General features: G+C 40.3%; 1 long non-coding RNA gene across 1 annotated transcript in view; it reads right to left on the bottom strand.

The window, feature by feature from the left end:
* Nucleotides 1–7,023: 7,023 nt before the first annotated feature.
* LOC105477612 (uncharacterized) overlaps nt 7,024–16,752 on the bottom strand; it is a 41,345-nt gene continuing 31,616 nt past the window's right edge. The window contains exon 3 of the long non-coding RNA XR_984812.3: nt 7,024–7,329. This is a non-coding gene — a long non-coding RNA (uncharacterized lncRNA). The remainder of the gene's footprint in view (nt 7,330–16,752) is intronic.

Here is a 16,752-nt window from a genome sequence, read left to right as displayed (position 1 = left end):
AAATACAGCCAGGGTTATGAATTAATAATATTGATCACCAAAACCCTTAAGCCTGCTGATGTGATTATTCTTGTTTTGGAAAAGTTGCTTCCCAGGCCACTGGTTCCAGTATTCAGGTTTATGTTCACCTTCGTATCTAATCAAAGTCTTTCTTCCTGTGATTTGACTCATTTGGATCAAATATTCATTGATTACCTGCAATGTAACCAGTGCAACTATAAAATGGGTATCCATCGCCTCCCATCTGGTCCATGTGGTTCTCATCTGGTTTTTCAAGAGTATGAAAGAGTTTTTTTGTGTGTAGATGAGTAATTGGAATTCTAGGGTCAACCAATGCTGAGTTTGTGTGCCAGACCCCACCCTGATTATGCATGAAGTGATCGTGAGCAAGTAATTTAGCCTCATCCATCAAAGGAGACTAATACAGTACCAACTCACAGTACATTGTAATGAGAATTAAACTAGCATGCGCAGGAAGTTCTTAGCTCAGGACTTGGACACTGGCAAGCTCTCAGTGTACAGTTGCATTTCTGAGGGCACCTTTCAGGCCTTCAGTCATGTCCTCACCAGCTGCCCTGGAATTAGACTCTGTGAGCTCAGTACCTAGCCCAGCTCACCCCTACATGCAAGCCCTATGATCACCATGTTATGCAACCTCTCTGAGCCTCAGACTCTTCACCTGTAAAATTCTCACCTGACATGAGAGTTAAATAACTCCTAGAGATCATTTAACCCAATGCAAATCATTTTTCAACATAATTTCATAGACCGATAGCACTTTAAAAATCATTTTAGGACAATTATTTAAGATCTTTCTGGATTTCCATCCCTGTGTTAGGCCATTCTTGCATTGTTATAAAGAATTACCTGAGACTGGGTAATGTATAAAGACATTTTATTGGCTCACATTTCTGCAGACCGTACAGGAAGCATGGTGCTAGCATCCACTTGGCTCCTGGGGAGGCCTCAGGGCACTTTTCCTCATGGTAGAAGATGAAGTGGGAGGAAGCAGTTCACATGGGGAATGCAGGGGCAAGAGAGAGAGTAGTGGGGAGATGCCACATACTTAAACAGCCATATGTCATTAGAACTCACAGTCATGAGGACAGCACTAAGCCATTAGGGACCTGCCCCATGACCCTACTTCCACCCTTGGGGATTACAATTCAACATGAGATTTGGCAGGGACATATATTCAAACTATATCAACCCCCTAGATTACTGACCTTCCATTAAGTTAGTATTTGGGTTGGGATTGGGGTTGGGAATAGTGTTGAGTTAGTATAAGGATTAATTTAGACATAATTAATTGTGTTCCAGGGGATCTGGATGCAGGAGGAAGCAAGCTGACTTTACCTCTTGCCAGTTTCCTCAGTCCTGCCTGATGCTTCTCACTTTTTCCTACTGGGCTTTCACCTCCCTTCTCCCGCCAAGATATCTTCTTCCTTTCATAGCCCTGTAACTCTTACTAGCAGTACTGAGAGACGCAGCCCTGGTGGACAAGTACCTCACATTCCTTTAGCCCTAGACAGACTTGATCTACAATCCATCTCCAGTTGCCCTTCCTTGTCTCCTTACTAAGAACTAAATCCTCCTGATGTTCCGAAAACATGCCACTTCCCTTCAAAGGTGGTTAAACTCTTTCAAACCCCCTAAAACCTCCTCCTTCCTAATGGCTTCTAACTTGAGAATGAATACCAGTCTTTCTTTTGTCTCTGCTTAGAAATTAAAACATCCTTTAAGCCCATCTGTGAAGCAACCAATTCAATTAAATTTTGAGTTAAGTGCACATGAAGCATAATTGAGAAAAGACAAGAGAAGCTTGCCTTAAGAAATGATGAGGAATTCTTGGTGACTGTAGGACTACATGCATTGTGATTTTCTGCATTCCAAATGTGCCTGCTATGCATGAGTCACACTGTCTTATGCCACTTTGTGCAAACTGTTGTCAGTGCTTCTAGGCTGATTTCCCTGTATCTGGGCATGAACGACTGTTCAGGATAGTTAATGGGAGTTCCATGTGTTCCCTGATTGGAGAAGTACTGAGGGAAGAATTAAAGGGATTATCCTAAATGCATTCATTAAAAAGATTTGAATGGAGTCAGAAGTCTAGTGTGATTCAAACCAGAGCCAACATTTTTCTTTATTCCCAGATCTTACTAGCAATTTATTATGAAACAATGATTTTGCTGGTAATCAGCTACTAACTAATCCAGGTTGGTGTTGTCAACTTCTTGGGTTACCATAAAAAACTGTTATATCTTAGAGCAGTTCCTCCCAGTGGTCCAGCCCTTACTAGCCTTCCCAAATTAGTTGGACTTCCTGCGTTTTAAGGTTTGAAGGTCATGCAGCCTAACTCTTGGTAAAGCATGAATTCCCTCTGCAATATCTCCCTATGTGAATATCCAGGCCATTCCGGAAACCTGGTAAGGCCAACTCCATTTAAGGTCTTTTTAAGGGGTAAAGGCTGGTCTGAGAAGTACTGAATGCTGATTAAAAACACAGTGGCTCTTCCCATTCAATAATCAGGCCTTTTTGGATCCTTACTGCAACATACCTGTTTCCATTGCCATGTTCCATCTTGCCAAATTCTGAGTCCACTTCAGCCCCAACTTTAATACGAGCCTTCAATACCTCTGTTCAATGACCCCTGGATGCTATCCAAACCAGCTTTGCTTCCCTTGGATCCTGTTTTGCCTGCCTCCTGCCCTCCACCTCTACTTATGTGGAGGAATTAACAGAGCTGATGATGTGTCTGCCCTGTTTCCATTTAAGAGAATCAACCCCATCACACCTAGCAGGTCAGCTGTGGGATCACTGCAGACAGGGAATTCACCCCCACAGGGGCAGCTGATTATATATTTAAGACCCCTGATTATTAAATTTCCTTTCTAACACTGAGCTCATGCTGCATCTCTGCAGTGACAAGACACCATAGCGATTAAGCACAAGGGTTTCGATGTCCTACTAACCTGGGTTCTGATCGTAGCTCCACCACTTCCTTGATAACCAGGCCTTTGCCAAACTGCTCAATCTGTCCACACCTCAGTGTTCCAGTCTTTAAAGTGGAAATGGTAGCAGTAAGCACTTTACAGGGATGTTGTGAATATAAATGAGGATGTCTATAAAGCATTTGGCAGCACGTGACTGGCATATACAGTTTTTTACATTTTTCTTGTCCTAGCTGGGTTGCTGTTTTTATTCTGCTTATTCCTCTTAATCTTTCTCATTAGAATCATGTAATAAGTTCAAATCTTCCAAATAACAGTATTTTATTTTCTTGAAGACAACCTTCATATACCACCAAAGGATGAGTTTCTTTTAAGATGAAGATTTCTAATACTTTATTCATTTATTTTGTGAAACAGATTTTAATTCCTTCCATATAATGTAGAGGATCATAGCATGTGTTATAGACTCAGGCGAGGGAAGTTTAAATATAACTTCCACTTCTTATTAACTGCAGGAATTTGAGCAAATCCTGTAGTGTCTCTTTTGTTAAAGGTAGTCTAATTTTGAGCTGAGGTTTTTTTGAATGTAGTCATATCCTTCTCTTCCTCACATTTAACTTACCATCAAAACCCCAAGTCTTTTTCATATATGTGACATATTTTTACAACTGGTGTTTATTTTAGGAGATGGTAAAGTCAAATAAGGGGTGGCAGGGAAGAGGGGTAATCTTACCCTGGGATCCCCTAAAGGGAACAAGAATAGGGGAAAGTCAAGAGGAGCAGGAGACAAAAGAGCCAAAAAGATAGTACAATATCCTACCTGCCTCTACATAGCAGCAGATATGACTGATTGCCAGATCTTGTAGGTCCACCAGTCTCTGAGAGGCTACAATATAAACAATTGCTTCTCAGAACCATGCAGAAATGAGATATATTGATCTACTCATGTCAGTTTCCATTTGCAAAGGCTTGCTCTATGGCACATTGATTCCTCCACACTTCCAAGTTGTATATGCATGGACACTGATACGGTTTGGCTGTGTCCCCACCCAAATCTAAAATTGTAGCTCCCATAATTCCCACGTCATGGGAGGGGCCCAGTGAGAGGTAACTGAATCATGGGGATGCATCTTTCCTGTGCTGTTCTCATGATAGTGAGTAAGTCTCACAAGATCTGCTGGTTTTATAAAGGGGGGTTCCCCTTCACAGGCCCTCTTGCCTGCTGCCATGTAAGACGTCTCTTTGCTCTTCCTTAGTCTTCTGCCATGATTGTGAGGCCTCCTCAGTCATGTAGAACTGAGTCAATTAAACCTCTTTCCTTTATAAATTACCCAATCTCAGGTATGTCTTTATTAGCAGCATGAGAACAGACTAATACAGATGCTAACCAGATCATCAGCTATCCAACTCCCAGAAGGAAGAAACAGGTGTCTGATGCAGGCAAGGCATGGTCAGTTGTGCCCATATGAAGCTGATCAGAAAATATAAAGTGCTTGTCACATGAAAAACAGTTAGGACTAGAAAAAATATCCAGGACTCTGGAGACCAATGAGACGAAGACCCTGCCAATATCAAGGTATATCACAGGTGTTGTTATACTCATGCAACTGATGTTTTTAACCTACATTAGGGCTACACGTGTGCCTATTACATGTCTTCTTACTAATTTTACTCTCCTTCCAACTTCACGATGTTGTGTTGATTCTGTCATTCAGTGTAGTCACCATGCCTAATATACTCACTGCAGTGTTGCATCTGGGTCTATGAAACACTAGAGAAAAAATGTTGAATGAGATGGGACCCTGTCAGGCATTTCACCTTAGTGTTTTTCATCAGGTTTCTATAAGTTAATGAAAATTTATGCCTTCATTGAAATTAAAGGAATCTCAAAAATCACAAGAATTTCAAAAAATCACCCATTTTGCAGTATGGCCCCTCAAATATGCATACATAGCACCAGCTTTAATAAAAGGAAATAGACATTAAGCTCTTCTAGTATTTAGATTTCTCTCAAAATTGGCTTAACTATTGTCCCAAACATATCCAACCTTTGCCTTCCAGTCGCATGAACCAACCATTTAGTTGTTCGAAGAAGTTTCATGCAAATACAGCGTCAAACTGGGCAGACAATAATTCCTACTTTATATGACACAGCTCCTCATGTTTGATCTAATCACTTTCATGAATCTTCAGCAGCAAGGATACCAAAATGCATGCAAGGCTTACAAGCACTTTGAAAGACATTTAAGCACATAAGAATCCCCTGACATTTTATTTTTATAAGCATTTCTATGTAAGTTATACTGATGTATTTATATAAATATTTCTATGTATTAATCCTCCAATTGGCCATTTTTAATAAAATATTAAAAGGATGGAAATATTGGAAATCCCATTTATTGGGACTATAGAGTAAATATAAATAATAAAACTAATTTTATTCACTGTATCTCATAATGTATGACTATTTTCTGTATTTTTTCTCCTTTTAACTCAGTTTGAATTCAAATATTGAGAAATGCACCTTCAGCAACAGATATTGTTTAAAAGTTAAAGGTAAAAATACAACATACAAAAATGAGATTCCATCATTATAGCTGATGAATAGTTATATTCCTTTCCAGGAATGAGGAAGTGTCCACGGTAAGGAAAGTAACGAAGTAAAGAAATAAGAAAGCATTTCCTTATATTCTTCTTGCATACCTTAAATATAAGTTGGCATGGAGTTCTTCCAGATTAATTTCCATGATAAGTCATCATGTTATCAAGTTCTAGAACAGCAGGAACATGTCAGCCCAATTGACTCTAAGTGGTACCTAGCCATCCACAAAAAGGCATTAATAAATCTTTTGAAGACCACAGGCGATGCAGAGACTCTGTCATTTTATTTCAGATCTATCAACATTCGTTCTGTTTGCTTACAATTGACAAAACACTCTTATGTGCATTGCCTCATTTGCTCTCCACAATTATCTGGTGAGGTACGCAGGGAAAACATAATCCTTATTTTATGAATGGATAATCTGAAGTTAGTAGTGATCGTGTTCAGCAGGTATTTGACTCTAAATAAATAAAGATGAGAATGTCTGGGATATTACAAATGTGGGGAATTTTACAAAAGACTCATAAGTGCGTATTGAGATTTAAGACTGAGATTATTTAATTTTATTTTTTGTTGCCTCAAATAGAATAGACAATAGAAGTAAAATACTGAACGTTTTCAGTGTATAACAGTTATCACACAGTGAACCACATTTAATGGTGTTGTACATGTACTAGTTGTCTAAAAACAGCATTGGTTAATAGAACATGACCAGGAAAAAATATCATTAAATGGAAGATATTTCTGACACTAGAGAGATTCTAAGATGTCTTGGGGGAAAATAAATCATAAAGATATTACCTCATTTGTAAACATGACCTCTCCCTCAACTCTTATGCCTAATGGGGTGCTGCTAAATGTTTAACAACCAACTCCTGGGGGAAAAAAAACCCTGACTTGAGCACTTGCCAACTTCTAGGGTATAAATACTCTCACTATGACTGACTTCCAGTTACTAATAGTTTAATAACTGGCTCATAAAACTCCTGCAAATCTGGTAATTGGTTCTCATAAGCTGGTACAAGCTGGCCAGCACACTACCATGTACAGTGTTATAACTGAACACTGAGCATGTCCATGTACAAATGATAATCATCTAAGACCTCTTACGCCAAAATCTGAACTCCTGAAACCCCCTGTCTCACAGCCCCCTAACATACGTACCTCTTCTGCCTGTGGTCTTCCCTGGCTCCGTTAATGACAACCCCATCCTTCCAATGGTTCACACCAAAATCCCTGACACCATCCCTGATGCTTTTGTTATTCTCCTTTTCAAATCGGTCAGAAAATCTAGTAGGTGGCTACCTCAAAATGTATGCAGTGTCCAGTCACCTTTCATAACCTGCTAACACCCAGATCCAAGCCATTACAATCTCTTGCCTGGTTTATTGAACTAGCCTCTTGTATTTGTCAGTGTAAAGCTCCCTAGAGCTGTAACAGAAAATGGTAAAAAATATCCCGAACTCTCAGTGGCCTAGCATGGTAAACGTTTATTTCTCATTTACATCTCTGTTTTATACAGGCTGGGGGCACTCCTGGGTAGCTCTTCTCTACCTAAGTGATGACTTAGGGACCCGCCCTGCTTCCATCATATGCCTCTACTGTTTGAGTTCTTGGCTTCCAGCCCCACAGGCCAAAGGGAGCATATAAAAGCATGAGACCTTTAGGGGGCAGATCTGGAAAGAAGATATATCCATTCACATTCTGTTGTCTACTTCAAGACATATGACTCCACCCAGATACCAAGGGGCTGGAAAATGTAGGCTTCGTGTGTACCTGGAAGGAAAACAAAGCTGTTTTGGTCAACATGTAACATTGTATGTATCAAACCTCCTAAATGATGTCTCTGCACCCAACCTTGTCTCCTCTAATCTATTCTCAACACAGCAGCAGCTGAACTACCTGTTTCATGATCAAACTATAAGTCAAACGATACACTCCTCTGCTTAAAACTACCCAGTACCTTTATAACTCATGCAAAGTTTAAAAAAAAACAAGGTACCTCAATGGCTGTAGAGACACCTCATGGCCTGGCTCCTGTTTCTTTTCCAGTCTCATTTCCTACAACTCTCCCCTACACTCACTCTATTCCAACCACGCTGAAATCTTTGCTAGTCCATTGACATGCTAGGCACACTACTGCCTCAGCAGCTTTGCACTGGCTTTTTGTTGGATACCCTTTGCCCAGATATCTACATGGGTAGCTCCCCCTCCTTCCACAAATATTCCTTCAATGTCACCTTCCTTAGCCACCCTATTTAAAAGGTCAATTCTTGTTCAGTTCCCTTTACCCCATCTGTATTACTTATCCACTTTTCTGCTTTACTTTTCCCTCTAGCACTTAGCACCTTCTAATAAATAATTTACTTAATTGTTATTTAATTATTGTCCTCTAATCCTACTAGAATTTTCTTTTAATTTTTTTCTTTCACTGACCACATTTCTACTGTTCACACCTAGCAGAATTTAAGGGAGTTCAGTGTATTTTCTTACTGTGATGTCCCAGAACCTGGAACAGTGCCTATAGATAATAGATATTCAATAAATATTTGGTTAATGAATGAATAAATGATAAGTGAAGTTAAAATGTTTTCTTATGTAGTGATCCATTTTGAAAATAATAATAAGTATTGAAGGATTTTTGCCTTTATCAAAAGCCTCACAAATGAAGATAGATGATGTATTTAAACCCATAATAATATGGTGTAGATATTATCCAAACTACTCTCATTGGACCATGTTATTTAGTCTTTACAAAATTATAAGGAGATCGATACTATTCTATCCTATTTTAATGTTAAGACTAGGCCAGGTGTAGTGACTCACACCTGTAATCTCAGCACTTTGGGAGGCCAAGGCAGGAGGATCACTTGAGCCCAGGAGTTCAAGACCAGCCTGGGCAATATAGCAAGACTTCATGTCTTAATAAAAAAAAATTTTTAAATAGGCTGGGTGCAGTGGCTCACACCTGTAATCCCAGCACTTTGGGAGGCTGAGGCAGGCAGATCACCTGAGGTCAGGACGACCCTGGCCAACATGGTGAAATCCCATCTCTACTAAAAATTTAAAAATTAGCCAAGTGTGGTGGCACACACCTGTAATCCCAGCTACTTGGGAGGCTAAGGCAGGAGAATCGCTTGAACCTGGGAGGCAGAGGTTGCAGTGAGCCGAGATCATGCAGTTGCACTCCAGCCTGGGCAACAGAGTGAGACTCCGTCTCAAAAAAATAATAATAATAATAATTAGCCATGCGTAGTGGCACGTGCCTGTGGTCCCAACTACTTGGAAGGCTGAGGTGGAAGGATCACTTGGGCCCAAGAGGTTGAGGCTACAGTGAGCAGTGATTCCACCACTGCACTCCAGCCTAGGCAACAGAGCAAGACCTTGTCCCAAAAATAAAAATGTCCTGGAATACAGGAAAAGTCATTTGCCCTGGGGTTATATGCCTGGTAAGAGGAAGACGGGGGATTTGAATCTATAAAATCTGACCCCAAAGTAAAGCAAACTAGATATCGAGATTGAAACATTTCTAATGTGTGTTTACAGGGAGTAAGACTTACTTTAAAGTGAATGTTAAGCCACTGATTAGCTGTGTGACCTTCAGCACATCTGAACCCCTTTGGATCTTAGGGGTTTTTTCATCTGTAGAGGGGATATTGATACAGATCACTGTAGAAGCCTCTTCTGGCTTAAAAATTAATGAATAAGTATCTTGCCGAGGGCCACACAAGCAGTAAATAGAAAAGCCACCCCTGAAAGCCACATCTTCTGAGCTCTCTCAGGGGCTTTTTCTACCATATCCTGTGGTGTCTGCCATGAGGAATATCTCAGACAGGCAGAGGCACTGAGTGACTGAGTTGCACTCAAAGTGAGTAAATACAAACAAAATCATGACACAAAAGAGGTGCAGACAATGGACACTATAGCTGATTTTATCTTAAATGTGTTTCCTTTGCAATGACTAGCACATCAACACTTGATCCTGTGCCTCACTTTCCTTAATCGTAAAGTGGAGTTGATGAAAGGACTAGGTCCATGATGGTTGTAAATGGTAAGCGAACTCATACATGTGAGCACCTAAATCATGATAAAGTTATTAAAAGTCTCTTCTGCTCTAACATTTGCTAATCTTACTGCCTGAGCATAGTGCCTGGATCATCGTAAATATCTCATAAATGTAAATGTTGGCATCATCGGCATATTTCATTCTACATTGGGATGGTATGTATTAGTTTCCGGGTTGCTTTGTTTTGTTTTATTTGAGATGGAGCCTTGCTCTGTTGTCCAGGCTGGAGTGCAGTGGCACAATCTCCACCTCCTGGGTTCCAGTGATTCTTGCACTTCAGCCTCCCAAGTAGCTGGAATTACAGGCATGCACTATGACGCCTGGCTAATTTTTGTACTTTTAGTAGAGACAGGATTTCACCATATTGGCCAGGCTGGTCTTAAACTCCTGACCTCAAGTGATCTGCCCACCTTGGTCTCCCAAAGTGCTGGGATTACAAGGGCTGTAGGTATTAGTTTCTTAGGGCTGCGGTTACAAATTACCACAAACTGGGTAGCTTAAAACAACAGAAATTTATCCTCTCACAATTCTGGAGGCTAGAAATCCAAAATCAGTATGTTGGCAAAGCCATGCTTCCTCTGAAAGCTGTAAGGGGGGACCCTTCCTTGCCTCTTCCTAGCTTCTAGGGGTTGCTAGAAATCCTCAGGATTCTTTGGCTTGTAGCAGCATCACTCCAACTTCTGCCTCTGTCTTCACATAGTGCTATTTTCTGTGTGTATGGCTGTGACATGGCTTACTTATAAGGAAAGCAGTCGTTTGATTTAGAGCCCACCTTGATCCAGTATGACCTCTTCTTAGCCAATTACATCTGAAAAGACTTATTTCCAGGTAAAGAGATGAGTTACATCCTCAAGTTCTAAACTGACATGCAATTTTGGGGGACTCTATTCAGTCTAGTATAGAAGATTCATAGTCTTGCCCTCACTTCATCTCCTTCCCCACCATGTCTCTACTCAGGTGTCCTATCACCCTAGAAACTTCCAATACTATTGAGAGTTTGAAACAGGCAGCGTACACATCTGTCTACTAACCCTGGGTGCCTCATTTGATAAAGTTGAAGTAGTCTTCTAACTCCCTACAGGGTTTTTGTTTTGTTTTGTTTTGTTTTTCTGTCCTGTAGGATGAAAGAGTTGAAACTAACCCTGAAACCCCTTCCAGCTAGGTAGCTGTAAAGTGATCTTTTTTGTGCTCCAATTATCCGTGAGTGTTCAGAGGGACACTAATTTGTGTAGTGTTGATCACATGTGAAAGGAACAAGATTGCAAATACTAAGTAAGCATTTTCAGTATTTTGATAAATGTGTGAAACTCCTATGGCAGGTGCAAGAGAAAGTGCCAATTAAAAATTAGCTGCCATGCACATTTATAGATTGTGTTGTTGACTCCAGCATTTCACTGTTGCCTATTAAAGCAGGAGTTTGACAGGTAAATTTCCTCTACTGGATTTTTCTATAGGTCAGGAAATAGTCTTGCATAGCTTTTGAAATCCATCCAAACTGTTTAATGAGTTTTCTCTTGGCTATAGAAGCTATAATTCAGCCTGTTTGCTTTGTTAAAGAAGTGTAAATATGACATTAGATGGTGTTTAAGAATCCCACAAATACAAGCTTTCTATGGAAAGAAAAGTTAAAGGTCACCTGTTCACTCTAATCACATTTAAATTTGTGTCCCTGTAACATCTTTGTCAATATGTCATTCATGTAATGTGTACCCAGAAGCTCACTTCTCTAGGGACAGCTCTGACCATCAGAAATTTTTTTCTGTTAAAACTTAGGATAAATGGAAAGTGCGTGATTTGGTCATGTAAATAACAGAATCATTTTTAGGCATTTGAACACCATCTTTAAGAATCCTGGTCTCGGCCGGGTGCGGTGGCTCAAGCCTGTAATCCCAGCACTTTGGGAGGCCGAGACGGGCGGATCACAAGGTCAGGAGATCGAGACCATCCTGGCTAACACGGTGAAACCCCGTCTCTACTAAAAAAATACAAAAAACTAGCCAGGCGCGGTGGCGGGCGCCTGTAGTCCCAGCTACTTGGGAGGCTGAGGCAGGAGAATGGTGTAAACCCGAGAGGCGGAGCTTGCAGTGAGCTGAGATCCGGCCACTGCACTCCAGCCTGGGTGACAGAGCAAGACTCCGTCTCAAAAAAAAAAAAAAAAAAAAGAATCCTGGTCTCACCTGATGCAGCTCCAAGATAGCTGCCACTTACACATTCCTTCTCAAGGTGTAAGGTATAAGGTGTGCTGGGATTCCAGTTTGAGACAAGGATTTTTACCTGCACTGCTAGCCCTTTCCTCATACATTGTAAGATCTTCACCAGCCTGTTAATACAACACTTAACCCTACACCTTCAGATAACTGAGAAGCAGCTTCTCACCAAAAGGCTGCAGAGTCATTTAGAGCAGCAAGTCTCAAATGTGAAAGTGTATATGGAGTACCTGGGATCTTGTTAAATTGCAAATTCTGATTCTGAAGATGGGGCCAGAGATTCTGCATTTCTAACAAACTGTCATGCAGTAATAAAAAGTCGTCATAAGAATTTATGGAACATATCTGGATTTGGGTTCCAATCTGAATAAAAATAAAATTCTATATTTGTATTAGTTTCCTGTGGCTGCTGTAACAGATTATGACAAACTTGTTGGCTTAAAACAACAGAAATTTACGCTTTTACTGTCCTGGAGGCCAGAAGTACGAAATCAGCTTCAATGGGCCAAAATCAAGGCATTCGCAGGGCCAGGCTCCCTCCAGGGGAACAAGGGGAGAATTTGTTCTTGCCTCTTCCAGTTTCTCAGGGCTGCTGGTATTTCTCAGCTTGTGGTCACACCACTCTAATTGCTGCCCCCAGAGTTAAATTAGCTTCTCCTCTTCTGGCTGTCTGAAATCTCTCTTCCTTCCTTTTATGGGAATTCTTGTGATTATATTTAGGGCTTACCCAGGTTATTCAGGATAATCTTCCTATTTCAAGATCCTTAATGTAATCTCATCTGTGAAGACCCTTTCTCCATATGTTAATATTTATAGGTTGCAGGGATTAGGACCTGATATCTTTGGGGGTCATTATTTAACCTACCATGATATTCCTCTTGCAGATTGCAAACTTCTTGGGTGGGTTCCAGATAGTGGTACCAGAACTTCAGGTTCAAGTCAGACCTGGAACTCTGTTTCATTGCAGGTAATGGAGGATGTTTTTCTTTCCTGTCCTTTCTTGTGCGTTCACACACAGTGCTTCAAAGCAACTTGCTTGTAGATATTCCTTCTTTTACTGTTTTAACAGGGCATTTAGGGACAACATCTCCCAATCTGTTTTGTTTTAATCCACGTAAAGGTATAGAAAGACAATACCAATAAAATGGATCCTGACATGAAGCCAGGGGGTGCACATTCCAAATATATTTTAAGCCCTCAGTAGCCAGCTTCGTAACTGAAGATTGTTGAACAGAAAATTTTAGGAAGGAGGAAACATATTTCTACATCGACTTTAGAGACAGAACTCCTAAGGGATTAATGTTGGCTCTTATATTGAGTAGCATGCTGTTGAATTTACATCATTGCATGATGTTTATTTGTTCATTCATTTATTCATCCATGTATTATTAACTTAGCCAGCTTTAGTTTAGTGCTAGGCTAAATTAATAATTTTTAATTTTTAATTTAATTATTAATTTAATTAATAATTTAATTATTTAATAATAAGTTATCAAATTATTGTGCTAGGGGCAACAGAAACTAGAGAAATGTCAAGATATAGTGCTTGCCCCCAGGATGCACATGCAGTATGTACTTAAACCAAGGCCAAACAAAAGAAGCCGTGTAAAGATATTGAGATATTTTTAAATATTTGCTTAAAAATGTTGCTTTAGGCCGGGTGCAGTGGCTCATGCCTGTAATCCCAGCACTTTGGGAGGCTGAGGCAGGCAGATCACAAGATCAGGAGATGGAGACCATCCTGGCTAACACGGTGAAACCCCCTCTCTACTAAAAAATACAAAAAATTAGCCGGGCGTGGTGGTGGGCACCTGTAGTCTCAGTTACTCGGGAGGCTGAGGCAGGAGAACGGTGTGAACCTGGGAGGCGGAGATTGCAGCGAGCCAAGATCGCGCCACTGCACTCCAACCTGGGCGACACAGCAAGACTCCTTCTCAAAAAAAAAAAAAAACAAAAAACTGTTGCTTTAATCTGGTGCTGCAATTGCTGCCTACTATGGAAAGTCTGTAAAACCATAATGAGCCCTTCAAAGAGGGTCATGCTAATGAAAAACAGTCATCAAAACATATTACCATGCAGCATTAATATTAAAATTATATCTGTAGTTTTATAGTTCATGTCTACTTCTGAAATGGCATTGATTTTCTCATCTTTATCAATTGTTTGGAATAGGAATAAGTTATGGTCTAATAAAGCATATGGTATCATATATATCTTGGAAAGCAAGGACTAACAGAAATACTTTGCAAACAAGTTCTGAGTTTATGCTCATGTGTATATGTTTTCATCAAACTCTGAGGACATCTTTTCTGCCCTTTACTTTGACTCAGATAATTCTTTAAGGTCTGCTAAACTCAAGTTCATTTTGAAAACATAGAGAGTGTAATCTAATCGCCATTTAGCAGCAATTAGCAATCCATCCTTTAAGGGATTCTCAGTCCAAGTCCACTCAGTGGATAATTGCAACAATTAACTCCTCGTACCTTTCTGTAGTTTTGGACAAGCGAGTCTTGCTTTCATTAGCAGAAGTCTCGGTTTGATGAAGACCAACCAGTGCTGAATGTTGAAGCAGAGATTTTTTAAAAAATAGATTTTAAGATGACTGTTTTCAACTAACCAGCATCCACAGGATCACTTTTTATTTTCCTCATGTTGTGTAAAATTTCTATGATGACATAGTAGCTCAGAATTCATTCTTCCTACCGAGAGAGCTGTCCAGGAGTGGGTGCATGTTTGTGCATATAAGCCAAGGACAATTACATGGTGAGAAACAGAAAACATGAGAAATCTCTCTCTGATGATTTAGTTTGTTTATCCTGGTTTCTACGCAGAATAAAGTGATATTAGAGGTCTCGAGCATAGTGTAAGCAAAGACAAAGAAATGGGTATAAAACGTTTAGTGGGATTATCTCTGATATGAATTTATTCATTCAAGAGATGAGAATAAATTGAATGATGATGATGATTGATAGATAGTAGATAAGTAGGATAGATTACAATAGATATAAAAATGGTAGATGATAAATAGTTGTTATATGGATGGTTGGATAGATAGATATTGCTCATATGCTTACTATGTGGCAGGCACCATACTTAGCTATTCTCATTTTATACTTACAACAACATCATGGATTTGGTGATGTGCATTTTACACATTAAAAAAGGCTTAACAAGTAAATTTCCTAAGAGTTTAGGAAGTGGGGTTCTGGAATTTAAATGTAGGCAATGTGACTGAGGAAGCCAACTTTTTGTTCATTTATTCAGCAGATATTTATTGAGTACCTGCTGTGTGTCAGGAGCTATGCTAGACGGCCGATCCAAAAATCAAACCCATGAGTAGATAAGGAGTTGCAAATCATAACAGTGTTGGGAAGGGAAAGGACCAGTACTAACATGCAGAAAGAAGGTGGGTGTCTGTGTCATCAGAGTGGTCAGAGAAAGCTTCTCTGAGGATGTGACATTAAAGCTGAGTCCTATGTCACAAGGAATGAGCCACAAAGAAGACCATTGCAAGCAGAGGGAACAGCTTATACAAAAACTCATGGGCCTGAGGAGGCTTCATGGAGGAGAAGGAGATAATTTATTAATTATCCAAGCCTGGAGAGACTTTTACCAGCAGGGAGGGTTTTGCAGGTGAGCAGAGCTATTGAACTAAGATGTGGTAGGGCAGAGGGAAAGAAGCAGAATATTTCTATTTACAGCACTATGTCTGGGGCCCTTATTTTATTTTATTTTTATTGATACCCACATTACACAGATGTAAGGGGGCCCTTCTCTTGAGCATACAATTCAATTACAGAAGATGCTAAAGGATTTAAAACCCCTTTTAATATTATCAAGTTGCATTGATTTTGAACTTTTTTCCTGCTGGGTGTGGTGGAGGACAAAGAGTGCATCATGTAATTTATACCCGACTGATATGGTTTGGCTGTGTCCCCACCCAAAGCTCATCTTGCATTCCCACGTGTTATAGGAGTGACCCAGCGGGATGTAACTGAATCATGGGGGCAGCTCTTTCCCCTGCTGTTCTCGTGATAGTGAATAAGTCTCACAAGATCCGATGGTTTTAAAAAGGGGAGTTTCCCTGCCCAGGCTCTCTTCTCTTGTCTGCCGCCATGTGAGACATGTCTTTCACCTTCTGCCATGGTTGTGAGGCCTCCCCAGTCACATGGAACTGTAAGTCCATTAAACCTCTTTCTTTTGTAAATTGTCCAGTCTCAAGTATGTCTTTATCAGCAGCATGAAAATGGACTAATACAGTAAATTGGTACCAGTAGAGTGGGGTGCTGCTGAAGAGATAACCAAAATGTGGAAGCAGCTTTGGAACTGGGTAACAGGCAGAGGTTGGGACAGTTTGGAGGGCGCCACGAATACAGGAAAATGTGGAAAGTTTGGAACTTCCTAGAGACTTGTTTAATAGTTTTGCCCAAAATGTTGATAGTGATATGGACAATAAAGTCCAGGCCGAGGTGATCTCATATGGAAATGAGGAACTTGTTGGGAAATGGAGCAAAGCAAAGATGACTCTTGTTATGTTTTAGCAAAGAGATTGGTGGCATTTTGCTCCTACCCTAGAGACTTGCAGAACCTTAAACTTGAGAGAGATGATTTAGGGTATCTGGCAGAAGAATTTCTAAGCAGCAAAGTAGTCAAGAGGTGACTTGGGTGCTGTTAAAGGCATTGAGTTGTATAAGGGAAGCAGAGCATAAAAATTTGGAAAATTTGCAACCTGACAATGTGATAGAAAAGAAAATCTCATTCTCTGAGGAAAATCCAAGCAAGCCAGCTGTAGAAATTTGAATAAGTAATGAAGAGCCAAACGTTAATCCCCAAGACGATGGGGAAAATGTCTCCAGGGCATGTCAGAGGTCTTCATGGCAGCCCCTCCCATCACAGGTTTGGAGGCCTAAGAGGAAAAAGTGGTTT

The sequence above is a fragment of the Macaca nemestrina genome, chromosome 2 (genome assembly GCF_043159975.1).
Source record: "Macaca nemestrina isolate mMacNem1 chromosome 2, mMacNem.hap1, whole genome shotgun sequence".
In the NCBI taxonomy this organism is placed as follows: Eukaryota; Metazoa; Chordata; class Mammalia; order Primates; family Cercopithecidae; genus Macaca; species Macaca nemestrina.
This window is presented reverse-complemented; position numbering and strand designations above follow the sequence as displayed.